General features: G+C 47.7%; 1 long non-coding RNA gene across 1 annotated transcript in view; it reads right to left on the bottom strand.

Annotated features, from left to right (window-relative positions):
• Positions 1-6,230: 6,230 nt before the first annotated feature.
• Positions 6,231-13,645, bottom strand: part of LOC115831911 — a 36,680-nt gene continuing 29,265 nt past the window's right edge. Inside the window, exon 3 of the long non-coding RNA XR_004027405.1 lies at positions 6,231-6,399. This is a non-coding gene — a long non-coding RNA (uncharacterized LOC115831911). The remainder of the gene's footprint in view (positions 6,400-13,645) is intronic.

Genomic DNA, 13,645 nt, shown 5'->3' with positions numbered 1-13,645 from the left:
AACAGAGACTTGGGGAAGGAAGTAACTTTCCCAAGATGCAGAGCCAAGATCTGAACCAGGCATCAGAATTGCAGTGGGAGCACAGGACAGATGTCACAAATGAGGCCCTGGACTAAGCTCTCTGTCTCTCAGAGCTTCAGTCTTCTCCTCTCTTAAGTAAGTAGAGAAAGCCCCATGTCACAAGATTGGCATGAGCGTGTGAAGTGGAAATGCATGTGGAGTGGGATCCCTGCATGGGACACAGAGTAGGACAGAAGAATGGTTTATGGTCCGACAGTTCATGGAAGCAGGAAGGGTCCAAAGGTCAAGGTACCTTAAAGCCTAGTGGCTTCAGGGTTCAGGCAGCTTTGGGATGGAATCCTGGCCCACTGACCTTGGACAAAACTGTAAGCTCCTCAACTGTGGAGACCTAGCTATAGGCTTCTTAATCTGTTTTCTGATGCACACCCCGGGGGATGGCACATAGGATGGGTAGGTGAGTTAATGGATGGGTAGGTGAATGGATAGAAAGAGAGATGGATGGAAGGATAGATGAGTGGATGGAGAGATGGATGAGCAGATGGATGGATGCATGTATACATGCATGGATGGGTGGGTGGATGGATTGATGGATGGATGGATGCATGGATGGATGGGTAGATGGATGGAAATATGCATGGATGGAAAGATGGTTGAGTGGATGAATGGATGGATGGGTGGATGGATGCCTGGATACATACATGGAAGGGTGGATGGATGGATGGATGGATGGATGGATGGATGGATGGATACATGCATGGATGGAAGGATGGAGAGAACTCCAGAACTACAAGGAGGTGGCTAGCTCAATCCACCCATTCCTCTTCAAGTGACCAGAAGCCTGAAGTGGGGAAGTGACTTGTTCAAGATCACACAGTTAATTAGGTCCAAGACTGCGAGATTCTGGCCCATTTCACTATGCTCCTCCCTCTTTTTAAGTTCCCTGGTGTCATTTATTGCTTCCTAGACTTGTAGCACAGAAACTAGATTATACCACCCACAGTCCCTGCCCTTTGCTTGGCGATCTGGAGTAGGGAAGGGAGGGAACACCTTTGTTTCTGGCTTGAGCTACACGTGGTGCTGCCTCAGTCAGTCCTCATCTTATGAATCCTCAAAAGATAGGAAGGTCGGTTCAGGTGAGTCTTGCCCTCACCTGGACTCTAACACAACCCAGATACTGGAAGACTTGAAGTCAGCAAACTTGGGGTCTAGCCCTGATTCTGTCACTAACTGGTTGTGCAACTGGGCAAAAGTCACTTAATCTCTCTAAGCCTCCAAAATAACATGTGAGGGCCATTCTGTCTCTTCTATGGTTTATGGTTTATGGATGTTGGTGAGACATAACATTCCAGGGCAAAGGTTTTCCAAAGCCATCCTGGGGGCTCAGGAGCCCAAAAAGGCAATTCAAAAGAAAACTGCCTACAAAAAAAGGGAGGGCACAGAGAGCCCTGGTGCCTTCTGGAAGGTTCCTCACCTATAAAGCTTCTTCAGGAGCTGAGGGAAGCTTTGCACGCAGCTCCAGATGATGGGCTTCCAGGCGCCAGGCTGCCCAGTCACAGGAGAGGTAATGAGGCAAAGGCCCAGTTCCACCGTGCCTCTTATTAAAACAGTACAAGAAACTGTCTAAACACTGGCCAGCTGCCAAGGCCACTGAGGCCTCCTGCAAGTTTGTCATTCCATGAGCTGAGAAGAGAGAACCATACTGCCGCAAAACGGCAGGGAATTCTGCCAGTCAGGGCACTTCAAAGACACTGATGTCCTTATCCAGCAGATGCGGTGATTCCTACAGCCTGCACAGAATGGACTTTTTACCCTGGAAGGCCCACTTTAAACAGACGCGAAGGAAGGAGAGTTAGAGCTGAGCGGGAGCAGGAGCTGGGAATTGGGGGAAGCCCTCAGGCTAAGGTCAGGGCTAGCAGGGGGAAGCCACTGAGTCAGCAGAATCCTCCAATCCCTGTCGCTATTCATCAACCACCACTAGGGGACAGGGTCTGATGGGGATCCATTGTCATTCTCACAAACGGCCTGTAGAGCAGGTGCTCAGCCTAGCCCCACCTCACACAGGAGAAAACCGAGGCTCCAAAAATAAGGAAATTGCAACAGGCTTTCCAGAGGTGATTCCAGAATTTAAATCTAGGTCTGTCAACTCAAAGCTAGTGAGTCCTCTTCTCAGCCTGCACTATTCCTGCTCCTGGCCATGGCAGGACCCCAGAAGCCATTTAGTGACCCGAGGAGAAGAAGTGTGCCCCCCCTCACTTCCCACCATCCAGGTTGAGTAGGTAGGCATTCCCACAGACTGGTTGCACCAAAGGGAAGGCGGCCAGCCTTTAGGAGCAATCAATGCCTGGCCCACAGCATCCCACAGCCCAGAGCTCACTGCAGATCACTCTCAAACAAGCCCATGAGCTCCCCTCTCTCTGGCTGCAGGGGCTTGTTTGGCTTGGCACACAGAGCAAGTCGGGAGTGCCAGGAAGTGAACATCCTAGGAGTGACCCTCAACCAATGAGGGACAAGAGTTGGGGGATAAACACGCCATGCTCCTCACTCTGCATGGGACAGCTCTGAGCTGCACCTCCACGTCCTCCTGCAGGGGCTCCCAGGGGGCTAAGCCCCAGTTGCCCTCAGCGAAGACTGAAGACCTGACCATCTCCGCCCTTGATTGACTTTCCCTCCCTTCCTGCCTCACTTTCCTTTCCTTCCCTGTGCTTCCTGGATCATCACCAAATAAATTGCTTGAACCAATCCTTGTCTCAGGATCTGTTTGGGGGGAATTTAAATTTAGATACCATCCTGTGAGTAACAGGTGCCATGCAAAAGAGGAACCCCCAAAAGAAAGAGGCAGGGGTAGCTCCAGGCCACACTGTCACTCAAAGCCTCACCTCTGACTCATTCTCAACTTCTTCCTGCCACTGGATTGCACTTTTTTTTTTTTTTTTTTGAGACAGAGTTTTCCTCTTGTTGCCCAGGTTGGAGTTCAATGGCACCATCTCGGCTCACTGCAACCTCTGCTTCCCGGATTCAAGCAATTCTCATGCCTCAGCCTCCCAAGTAGCTGGGATTACAGGCGTGTGCCACCATGCCAGGCTAATGTTGTATTTTCAGTAGAGATAGGATTTCTCCTTGTTGGTCAGACTGGTCTTGAACTCCTGACCTCAAGTGGTCCATCTGCCTCGACCTTCCGAAATGCTGGGATTACAGACATGAGCCACTGCGCCTGGCCTGCACCTCTTTCAATTATCTGGGTACCCACCTGGTGACATGTTTCCACTTTCCTTCCCACTTTGTGTGATGGTTAATTTTTCTTTTTTTTTTTGAGACAAAGTCTCGCTCTGTCACCCAGGTTGGAGTGCAGTAGCACAATCTTGGCTCACTGCAACCTCCACCTCCTGGATTCAATTGATTCTCACGCTTCTCAGCCTCTCGAGTAGCTGGGATTACAGGCGCATGTCACCACGCCCGGCTAATTTTTGTATTTTTTGTAGAGACAAGGTTTTGCTATGTTGGCCAGGCTGGTCTTGAACTCCTGACCTCAGATAATCCACCTGCCTTGGCCTCCCAAAGTGCTGGCATTACAGACGTGAGCCACTGCGCCTGGCCATGATGGTTAATTTTATGTGTCTGCTTAACTAGATCAAGGGGTGTCCAAACATTCTGCTAAACGTTATTTTTTGTGTGCCTGCCAGGTTGTTTCTGGATGAGATGAGCATTTAAATGGGTGAACCGAGAAAGGCAGGCGGGCCTCCTCAGTGCGGGTGGGCCTTGTCCAATCTGTTGCAGGCTCAAATAGAACAAAAGGTGGAAGAAGGGAGAATGTGTCCCTTTTCTTTGCCTGACGGGTTGAGCTGGGACTTGGGTTTTTCTTGCCCTCAGGCTGAGACTTGCACCATCAGCCCTCCTGGTTCTTGGGCCTCTGGACTGCACTGAACTCCACTGCCAGCTTTCTTGGGTCTCCAGTGTGGGGGATTTCTCAGCCTCCATAATCTCGTGAGCCAATTCCTCATAATAAATTTTGTGTGTGTGTCTGCGTGTGTGTATGTGTGTGTGTGCGCATCCTATGAATTCTGTTTCTCTGGAGAGCCCTGACTAATACACCTTGCCACAGAGATCAGACTTTGGGGCCAGTTCCAAGGTCCCTACATCATGTTTTCTGCCCGGAGTCACTCAGGTAGGTGCTATCCCTCGGGCCCTGAGCCCAGCCACGCCTTCCCCTGGGCCAGCCTTCTGGCGATAGGATTGCCAAATGTGCCTCATTCTCACTTATTTTCCTCAACACTCCCGGGCATTTTACTCCACAGAGCAGCATATGTCTGCCTTGGGCCACTGGGTGGACAGTGATATCATTTAACAAAGGGGACACCCAGGGTGACGAGCCAGTTTAGGGAAGGAAAAAGTGTTGAGTGGGAAGTCCCGAGGGACTGCTGGGAGAAATGCCTTAGGGTGGCTCAAGCCATAAAGCTCAGGCTTAGCTGACTGAATGGATCTGAGAGGTTTTTGCCCAAACAGCTGGTGGGCAAAGCCATCAGAGTGGGTGAGGGTCCCCAGAGGCCAAACCTGAGACAGATTTTGAGGGGTCCGGAGTTTATACAATTTGGAGAATGGGGAAGTGCTTATTAAGAAACAAGGCCAGGTGTGGTGGCTGACACCTGTAATCCCAGCACTTTGGGAGGCCAAGGTGGGCAGATCACCTGAGGTCAGGAGTTCAAGACCAACCTGACCAACATGGTAAAACCCTGTCTCTACTAAAAATACAACAAAATTAGCCAGGCTTGGTGGCAGGTGCCTGTAATCCCAGCTACTCAGCAGGCTGAGGCAGGAGAATCGCTTGAACCCGGGAGGTGGAGGTTGCAGTGAGCCTAGATTGCATCTCTATACTTCAGCCTGGGTGACAGATAGAGACTCTCTCAAAACAAACAAACAAAAAAAAACAGAAAGAGAAACAAAACCCAGAAAATTGTGAAAACAAAATTGCAAGGCCTTTCTCAGACCTGGGTAGAGACCCATGCAAGTGAGGGACACTGAAGCTTAAGCTTCACGCTTCACTGTATACTTACCTCTGAGTGAGGTCTAACAGACAGGTACATTGTAGTGACATTACTTTCTAACTTTCTGTCTCCATCACTAGAGTGTGAGTGTCTTGTGTTATGGAATTAATTATGTCAGGTTCACCTGTAGCCCCAGGGCTTTGCACAGTGAATGGCTCTATCAGCAGAGTTCAGTCAAGGAAACAGAAATGTGTCTAGGTATTTTTGGCAGCAAGGTATTCAGTATGAGGAAATAAATAGGTGCTAGAAAACTGTTGGATGAGCTGGAGGAGTGAAAGTGATAAGGCTGTTACTGGGCTTTAGGCTTCAAGGTCACTTTGCTTTGATTCTGAACTCAGGATACTGTAGGCAATCCCAGCTGATGCCCCACTAGTCCCTTACCCATGAACTGATAGAGAGTATGACCACTGCAAAGCTCACTCCTGCCAGAGCCTGCCCACCAGCTGCCACTGCCAGAGCAAATTCTTTCCAAATGTGCACACGTGCTTCTCATTGGCAGAGCCTAATTTTTTTTTTTTTTTTTTTTTTTTTTAGACAGTGTCTCACTCTGTCACCCAGGCTGGAGTGTAGTGGTGTGGTCTCGGCTCCCTGCTACCTCCACCTCCTGGGTTCAAGCAATTCTCCTGCCTCAGCCTCCCAAGTAGCTGGGACTACAGGTGTGCACCACCATGCCCAGATAATTTTTGCATTTTTAGTAGATACAAGGTTTCACCATGTTGACCAGGATGGTCTCAATCTCCTGACCTCGTGATCTGCCCACCTCGGCCTCCCAAAGTGCTGGGATTACAGGTGTGAGCCACTGCGCCGGGCTGGCAGAGCCTAAATTTTATCCAGAAACTTAGCAGCAAGGGAACATAGGAAATACATTTCATCCCCTATGAATTAGCAGGGTTGGGAAGTTCATAGGAAGGGATACAAATAGATGCAAATTGTCCAAAGAAGACATTTAGAACAATGGCACAGAGTGGGTGCTGTATGAGTTATTGATCATGGTGTAGGAGATTACCCCAAAACTTAGTGGCTTGAAACAACAGTTATTATCTCATGGTTTCTGTGGGTCAGAAATCCAGGCACAGCTTATCTGGGTGCTCTGCTTCACAGTCTCTGGCTGATGCCATCAAGGTGTGTCAGTCCAGGGGCTGTGATGTCATGGGAAGACTCCAAGGGGGAAGGGTCTACTCACTCAGTGGCTGTTGGCAGTGTTCAGTTCCATGTGGCTGCTGACTGGGGGCCCCGGTTCCTCACTGATTTTTGGCTGAAAGTCACCTTCAGTTTCTTGCCACACAGCCTCCTGCTGGTTTCATCAAAGGACACAAGCCAAGAAGTCAACAGAAAGAATCTGCTAGCAAGACAGAAACCATGGTCTTTTTAGAACCTAACCACAGAAGTGACATCCCATCATTTTTGCCATATTCTATGGTTAGAAATGATTCGCTAGGTCCAGCCCACAGTGAAGGGCAGGTGCTTACACAAGGGTGTGAGTACCAGGAGGAGGAAATCATTGGGGTCATCTTTGGAAGCTCTCTGTAATACTTGGTGAACACCTGAGTGAGGAAAGACCAAGAGCGAGAGGCAATGGAGTCTGGTGCTCCAGGGGGAGGCCTCTGGCTGTCCACACACAGCTTCACATGGTCATGGTGTCCCAGTGGCACCACCTGGAAAAGGGTTCCCAGAGGTGGCCAGGCTGGAGAATGGAGGAAGACTGCTCCACTGGGACCAATGCATATGACATGGATGGATAAACTGCATGTCAAATTCTCTTCTGTTTTGTTTGTTTGTTTTGAGACAGGGTCACGCCCTCTTGCCCAGGCTGGAGTGCAGTGGTGTGATCTCAGCTCACTGCAGCCTCAAACTCCAAGGCTCAAGTGATCCTCCCATCTCAGCCTCACAAGTAGTTGAGACTACAGGCGCACACTGCCATGCTTGGCTAATTATTTTATTTTTATTTTCTGTAGAGATGAGGTCTTGCTATGTTGCCCAGACTGGTCTTGAACTCCTGGGCTCAACTGATCCACCCTCCTTGGCCTTCCAAAGTGCTGGGACTGCAGGTGTGAGCCACCACATCTGGCCCCAAGTACCCTTTTACAATGAGAAAGGTAACTGGCACGGGGTCCAGAAGGTGGAGTCAGCCAGATGTCTTGTGTATGAATCACTGTCTCAATTTGATTTAATCTTGCCTTCTCCTCTCCTAAAGTTCCTATCTCCCCTTGTCTCTTTTATCATTTTATGTCACAAAAATCCACATGGTAGATAGCTGTGACTGAGGGGCTTCATTTGGACACACTCGTGTGCTCAGCATCCCCCAGGCACTGTGCTAGGCAACGGGAATACAGACACGACACGAGTAGGACATTTCTCCTCCTGTTTTCACGGTCTTTGCCGACCCTGGTGGAGACGTGAGCACAGACAGGAGGATTGAATATGGGCAGAGCCAACCAAGGGAGAGGCCCTGAACTCCAACTCGGAGAGGATAAAAGGCCTCCAGAGGAAGCGACCTGGGAGAGGAGTCTCAGAGGTTAAGAATTTAGTCAGGGAAAAAGGAGAAAGGACTCTAGGGAGAGGAGACAGCTGGACAACAGCAGGAATGGGGATGAGAAATGGGGAGATAGGGAAGCAGACATCGGAGGCAGTGGGAGAGCTCACATTGCAACAAACCAGGGAGCTGCCTCTCTAGAGGTTGACTGGGCTGCCCTCTTGAAATCATTAGAAAGAATGCAGTGTTCGGGGGCACTTTATTTTAGGCTTTGTTTAGACTGAAAGGAAAAGCAAAGATGGTGGTGTGATCCTTAATGAAAGCCTAGCAGACCGGGCACCAGCCAACTGGAAAGCAACAGTCCACTCCTTGGGAAAAGCAAACAGTCGCTCTGGGCCTTGGTGTTTCCATCCATAAATGGGGCTTCCTATGTTATACAGTTACTCACTTGATGGAAGCACTAGGGATGAATAAAGACGAAGTTCCCAGGCAAGGTAAGTCTCCAGGGAGCTGTCTCCATCTTTCAAAAGGCCTTTGAGGTCCTCAAGATGAAAGAATCTGTGGACATGAAATTCTGTGATTCTCCAAGAACAAAGTGCCCGGACCAATTTGTAAGCTATGGAAGAAGTGACTCTGGCTTGAAGGGAGAGATGTTGATGGAGCGTGGAGCCAGGGAGGAGGGAAGACAGGAACACGATGGGAACCCACAGGTGGTTTATGAAGGGAGCCCTCAGAAACAGAGAGGGGAAAATCAACGATATCACAAAGAACAGAATGTGCAGCTGTCATGGAAGTTGGTGTTTACAAATGTATTTTAATGGCATGAGAATGTGTTTGATAAGAAGTGAAGAAAAGGAAAAAGAGGCAAAATTGCATATGTAGTTAGGTGATTATTATCACAAATATATATACTTACATACATGCACATGTGTACACACATACATATATGCATTATATAGATATAGATACAAATGTAGATATAGCTGTATAGACACACACACACACAGGGGAAAATGATTGGATGGAACTTTGTGTAAAGGAAAACATCCAGGTAGTGGGATCACAGATTTTTATTTTACATGTGATTTTTTTTTCAAATTTGCCAATTTTTTAAGGAAGGGCATGGTATGCTTTGAAATCAGAAAAATGTTTAGAAATGCAGAAAGAAAAAATGGGGCGGGGGAGATAAGGGATGAAAGCTGGAAGTGAAAGGAAAAAGTATTTTGGAAAATAAGAAATTCAGTCCATTTCCCCAAACATTTCACTTAACCACACGCTGCATGCCCAGTATAGCACAAGCAGAATAAGATAAAAAATCATGCCCACCCAGGAGCTTCAGTCTGGGAGAGGCTGAAAAGTAACAGGCTGTCTAGTACCTGTGGTGTGTGCTAGGGCTAACAGGAAGCTGTGCAAAAACAAAGGTGACCACTCAGTCCAGGAAAACCCAGGAAGCCTTCCTGTTAAGAGGCAACACTTGAACTGAGACTCAAACAAGCAGTGGGAGATGGCCCAATACAGCAAGGATGATGGGGAGGGATGGACAAGGGGAGATAGACATCTAAAGGAGGGCTAACTTGTGAATTCTGTCAGGAGACAATTAAAGAGTGTCCTTCCAGCCGAGCCAGCCAATATGTGGTCCCCAGCGTCAACCCACATGTCTTCAATCTCTGGGGGTTAGGAGGTTTATTTGTTTAATATCTTCACATATCAATAGCGTCCTATTGTTTTAAAAGGCCTTTGGATGTTGTCTCATTTTATCCTCTGACAGCTCTCTGATGTAGATATCATCACAATTATCTTTTTATACATGATAAAATTGAAACTTGGGAGCCTGGAGGGAAGCAAATGAAGCCATAAGGGCGAGGCCCTGATGCAATAGAATTGGTGTCCTTGGGAGAATAGGAAGATGCCAGGAGTGTGATGCACAGGAGAAGGGCCATGTGAGAATGCAGCAAGAAGGTGGCCTTCTGTAAGCCAAGGAAAGAGACCTCAGGAGACACCAACTCTGCCGACACCTTGATCTTGGACTTTCCAGTCTCCAGAACTGTGAGAAAATAAATTTCTGATTGTTTAAGCCACCCAGTCTGTGACACTTTGTTACGGCAGCCCAAGTAGATTGATACAGGTTCCCATATCAGCTTTATCACTATTAGCTGTGTGACCTTGAACAAGTTGCTTAACCTCTCTGTGCCTCCATTTCCTCAACTGTAAAATGAAGTGGCCAACTTCATAGTGCTGTTGTAAAGAGTATGTGAGTTAATATCTCTATATAAAAAGCACTAAACACCCCTGGCACACAGTAGGTAGTAATAAATAAGGGTTATTTACTATTTTAGTGACCTGCCCAGGGTCATCACACTCTAGCCAGTGCATGGAACAGAAGCTCAGACTTGAACCTGGGACAACACCTGCTTCCCATTGCTCCCCTTAGGTGGATGTCATAAAACCCTTTTGTTTTACAACTATAGAAGCTGAGTCAGACAGACACTCAGTGGTGGAGCTGAGATCTGTCTGGACCTTCCTCTCGAGGCTCCGCTTTCTTCCTCATGGAAGAAAGTTTTGGTTCATTTTTGCCCAAGGGAAGAAGCACACCCGAGCACTGAGGCAAGTCCTGCCAGAAGGCACCTGCCACCCACCCAGGCCTCCACCTTAGAGGCATCCAGACCCAGGAGCCAGTCAGTAGACCCCACAACTGACCAGCCTCCCAGCAGCCTGCATGTTCCTTACAGTCCCAAGAGACCGAAGCATGTGGTTGAGATACCAAGTGTTAATTTACAACGAGAAATGAACTCTCCCATGGCTGGACATCTAGGCTGCCCCTGTTTTTATCCACTCACTCGGTAAACGCTGCCGAGCATCTGCTATGCTCCAGGCCCTGGGGATGAAATGGGGAGCGATGCAGACTTAACCCCTGCCCCCACGGAGCAGGGAGCCTGAAGAAGGACATGCATTTTAATGAAAGACCTGTGCACGTTCATGTAAATTATGTAACCAGAGTTTTGAACACAGAGGATTCCTGTGGTGTAATCAGAAAAGCAGCTGCAGTTTTGTTTCTCGAAGTCCCTGCCTGCCTGCCCTTGATCCTCTGCCCCGGTGAAAACACCATAATTCCACAACTCTCCCGCGCCTTCTTAGGCAATAGAAAGTTCTGCCATCACTCTAAGCCATAATCCTGGTTTCAATTCGGCATGAAATAGCCAATCCCAGGTAATAGCCAAAACTCAGAGCTCAATTTAAACTTGGAATTTTCTTCTCCCTAGCCCAGGCTGGCTCCAGATGGGGCACCTGCCCAGGAAGGGCAATCCATCCTCCTTTGCCCTCTCACTTTCTCCCATGCTGGCTGTTCTTCCTGACCTCACCAGGGTCAAAGTGGGGGAGGGGTAGGCACAGTGGTTCACGCTTGTAATCCCAGCACTTTGGGAGGCCAAGGAGGATGGATCACTTGAGGTCAGGAGTTTGAGACCAGCCTAGGCAAACATAGTGAAAACTCATCTTAGCAAAACAAAAATAATAATAATAATAATGACATTTAAGTTAAAAGAAGGAAATAAAAAATATAAAGGTCTTTGCCCTGTCTCTGGAAATGGATGGCTGGGAGTTAAGTCTGCAGCTGGGTCCTCGGCCCCTAGCTCTCCTGCCTTCCCATCCATTGCACTCCATTCCTGCTCCTGAAACAGGCATAGCTGGGAGAGTCTGGCTGGGAAGGAGAGTGGCAGCTGTCACAGAGGTCAACCGACCACCACCCTCACTTGTCACCTAGACCACCTGACCTGACCTCAGATGTCCCTTCCAGCCAGAGCATGCAGAAGCGACAGCCCCAACTGAAACATGGCAGAAAAAAGACAGCTGCCCCTCTGCTCACGATGAGCTGCTTGAAGGACATCCTTGTTTTGCTTGAAGCTACAGGACTTCCTTGAGCCTCCTCCACTGAAGGCCCCTAGGATCAATCCCACCTCCCTGATGAGGAAACTGAGACCCAGTAGCAGAAAGGACTTGATCAAGGATGTGGCTACTAAAGGGCCAGGGTGGAGCTCATGACTTCACATCACCTGCTGTGAGGGGATGACTTGTGTTCCCCAAAAAATCTATGTGTTGAAGTCCTAACCCCCAGGGCTTCAGAATGTGGGTGTATTTGGAAATAGAGCCTTTACAGAGGTAATTAAAGTTAAATTAGGTCATTAGGATGGGCCCTAATCTAATCTGATCAGTGTCCTTATAAGGAGAGGATTTTAGGACACAGACACACAGAGGGAAGAACATGTGAGGACACAGGGAGAAGGGGGTTGTCTGCAAGTCAAGGAGACAGGCCTCAAAAGAAACCAACCCTGTCGACACCTTGATCTCAGACTTTTAGCTTCCAGAATTGTAAGAAAACACATTTCCATTGCTTAAGCCCCCAAGTCTATAGTACTTTGTCATGGCAGCCCCAGCAGACTACTATCCCCATCCTGCCCTGGGCATACATCGTCTTATTTTATCTTCACAAGAAGCCCTTGGGGTAGATATGCTATTCCCATTCTATGAGTAAGCCAGCTGAGTGAAGTTACTCTTGAGTTAACTTAGCCAATGAAACTATTAAGAGGGAGAATCAACAGAAATCAAAGGAAAGGCTGGACACAGGGGCTCGCACCTATGATCCTAGCATTTAGGGAGGCAGAAGCAGAAGGATAGCTTGAGCCCAGGGGTTTGAGACCAGCCTGGGCAACATAGCGAAATCCTGTTCTCCACAAAGAGAAAAAACAAAAACAAAACAAAAGACAAAGAAAGAGAATGAAAAGGAAATAAAAAGTGTAAAACTTTAAAGAAATAGGCACAGTACTTTGTTCTACTGTTAGAGTAACCCCGTCAGCTAACACATCACTTAGATAAAAATTAACATAGGATGCTCAAGTCTGCAGGACTTTTTTCAGCCATGCTGTCAAAGTCAAATTTCTCAGCTTGGAACAGCCATACAGTCTCCCAGATGAAACATAAGTGCAAAGAGCTTTAAATGCCAAAGACCATGCTCCGTCCACAGTACCTCCCATGGCCGCCCCCTGCTCAGATAATTCTGGGTACTTTCACATCCAGCAATTTTATGGAAACACAGACATTCATAGGTGTATGTATGTAATAAGTATATATAAAAATTATATATTTATTAATGTAATAATATATAAATGTATGTAATGTGACCACCTCTGTCCTGGATGCCGTCTAAGGATCATACTCCACCTAAGCAAGGCAGCACGATGTGGAGTTTTCTACAGCATTGGAGTCCAACAGACGTGGGTATGATTCTGGCCCTGGCAGTTCCTAGCTCTGCCTCCTTGAGCAAGTCACTTGCAAGTTCCAGGCAAGGCCTGAAGATGTATCATGGGTTTGCACTTCCTCTCTATGCATTTCTGCCATCACCCTGAGAAGAGAGTCCCCAAGTGGTTGATGTTCCTTCAGAGATAACAAAAAATGAGTATACACAGAGCAAAGCCATCCCAGCCAAGCTCAGCCACCAGACTCCCAGCTTGAAGGAGAACCGCCCAGCTGAGGCCAGCCCAAATGCACTGCCCCAGATGACTTCTACCCCCATAAGAAGTAAATATTGATTGTTGAATGCTTCCGAATATTGTGGTTGTTTGTTACACCGCATTACCAGGCAATAGTTGACTAAAACAGGCTATCAATGGGACTTAAAAATAGTTGTACATCATCACACACAGCTTTAAATTGGTAATCAGTTGCTCCTGGTATATAGCTTGAGAGAGGAAGATAGGCCCTTTGCCTTTATAACTAAAATCCTAGTAATGACAAAACCAACAGTGAAAGTCAGGTGGCATAGACTCGGAGTCCAAAACCAAGTGTCATCACCCAGTAACTAAGTGACCTGGGCCAAGTTACTCAACCTCTCTGTCTTTCAGTTAATAAGCTGGATAATAATTGTTCCTAAAGAATAGGACTGTGTGGGAATTGTATGAGTTCTTATATGTGCAGCATTTAACACAGTATCTGGCACATATTGCTAGTTACTGCTATGCATTGAGCACCTACTTCATTCTAGGCCCCAGGCTGGGCACCCTGCCTTGTTATTGCTCATCTTCTCTACAAATCTATGAGCCCCATGTACCAATGAGCTCAG

The sequence above is a fragment of the Nomascus leucogenys genome, chromosome 20 (assembly GCF_006542625.1).
Source record: "Nomascus leucogenys isolate Asia chromosome 20, Asia_NLE_v1, whole genome shotgun sequence".
Classification (NCBI taxonomy): domain Eukaryota; kingdom Metazoa; phylum Chordata; class Mammalia; order Primates; family Hylobatidae; genus Nomascus; species Nomascus leucogenys.
This window is presented reverse-complemented; position numbering and strand designations above follow the sequence as displayed.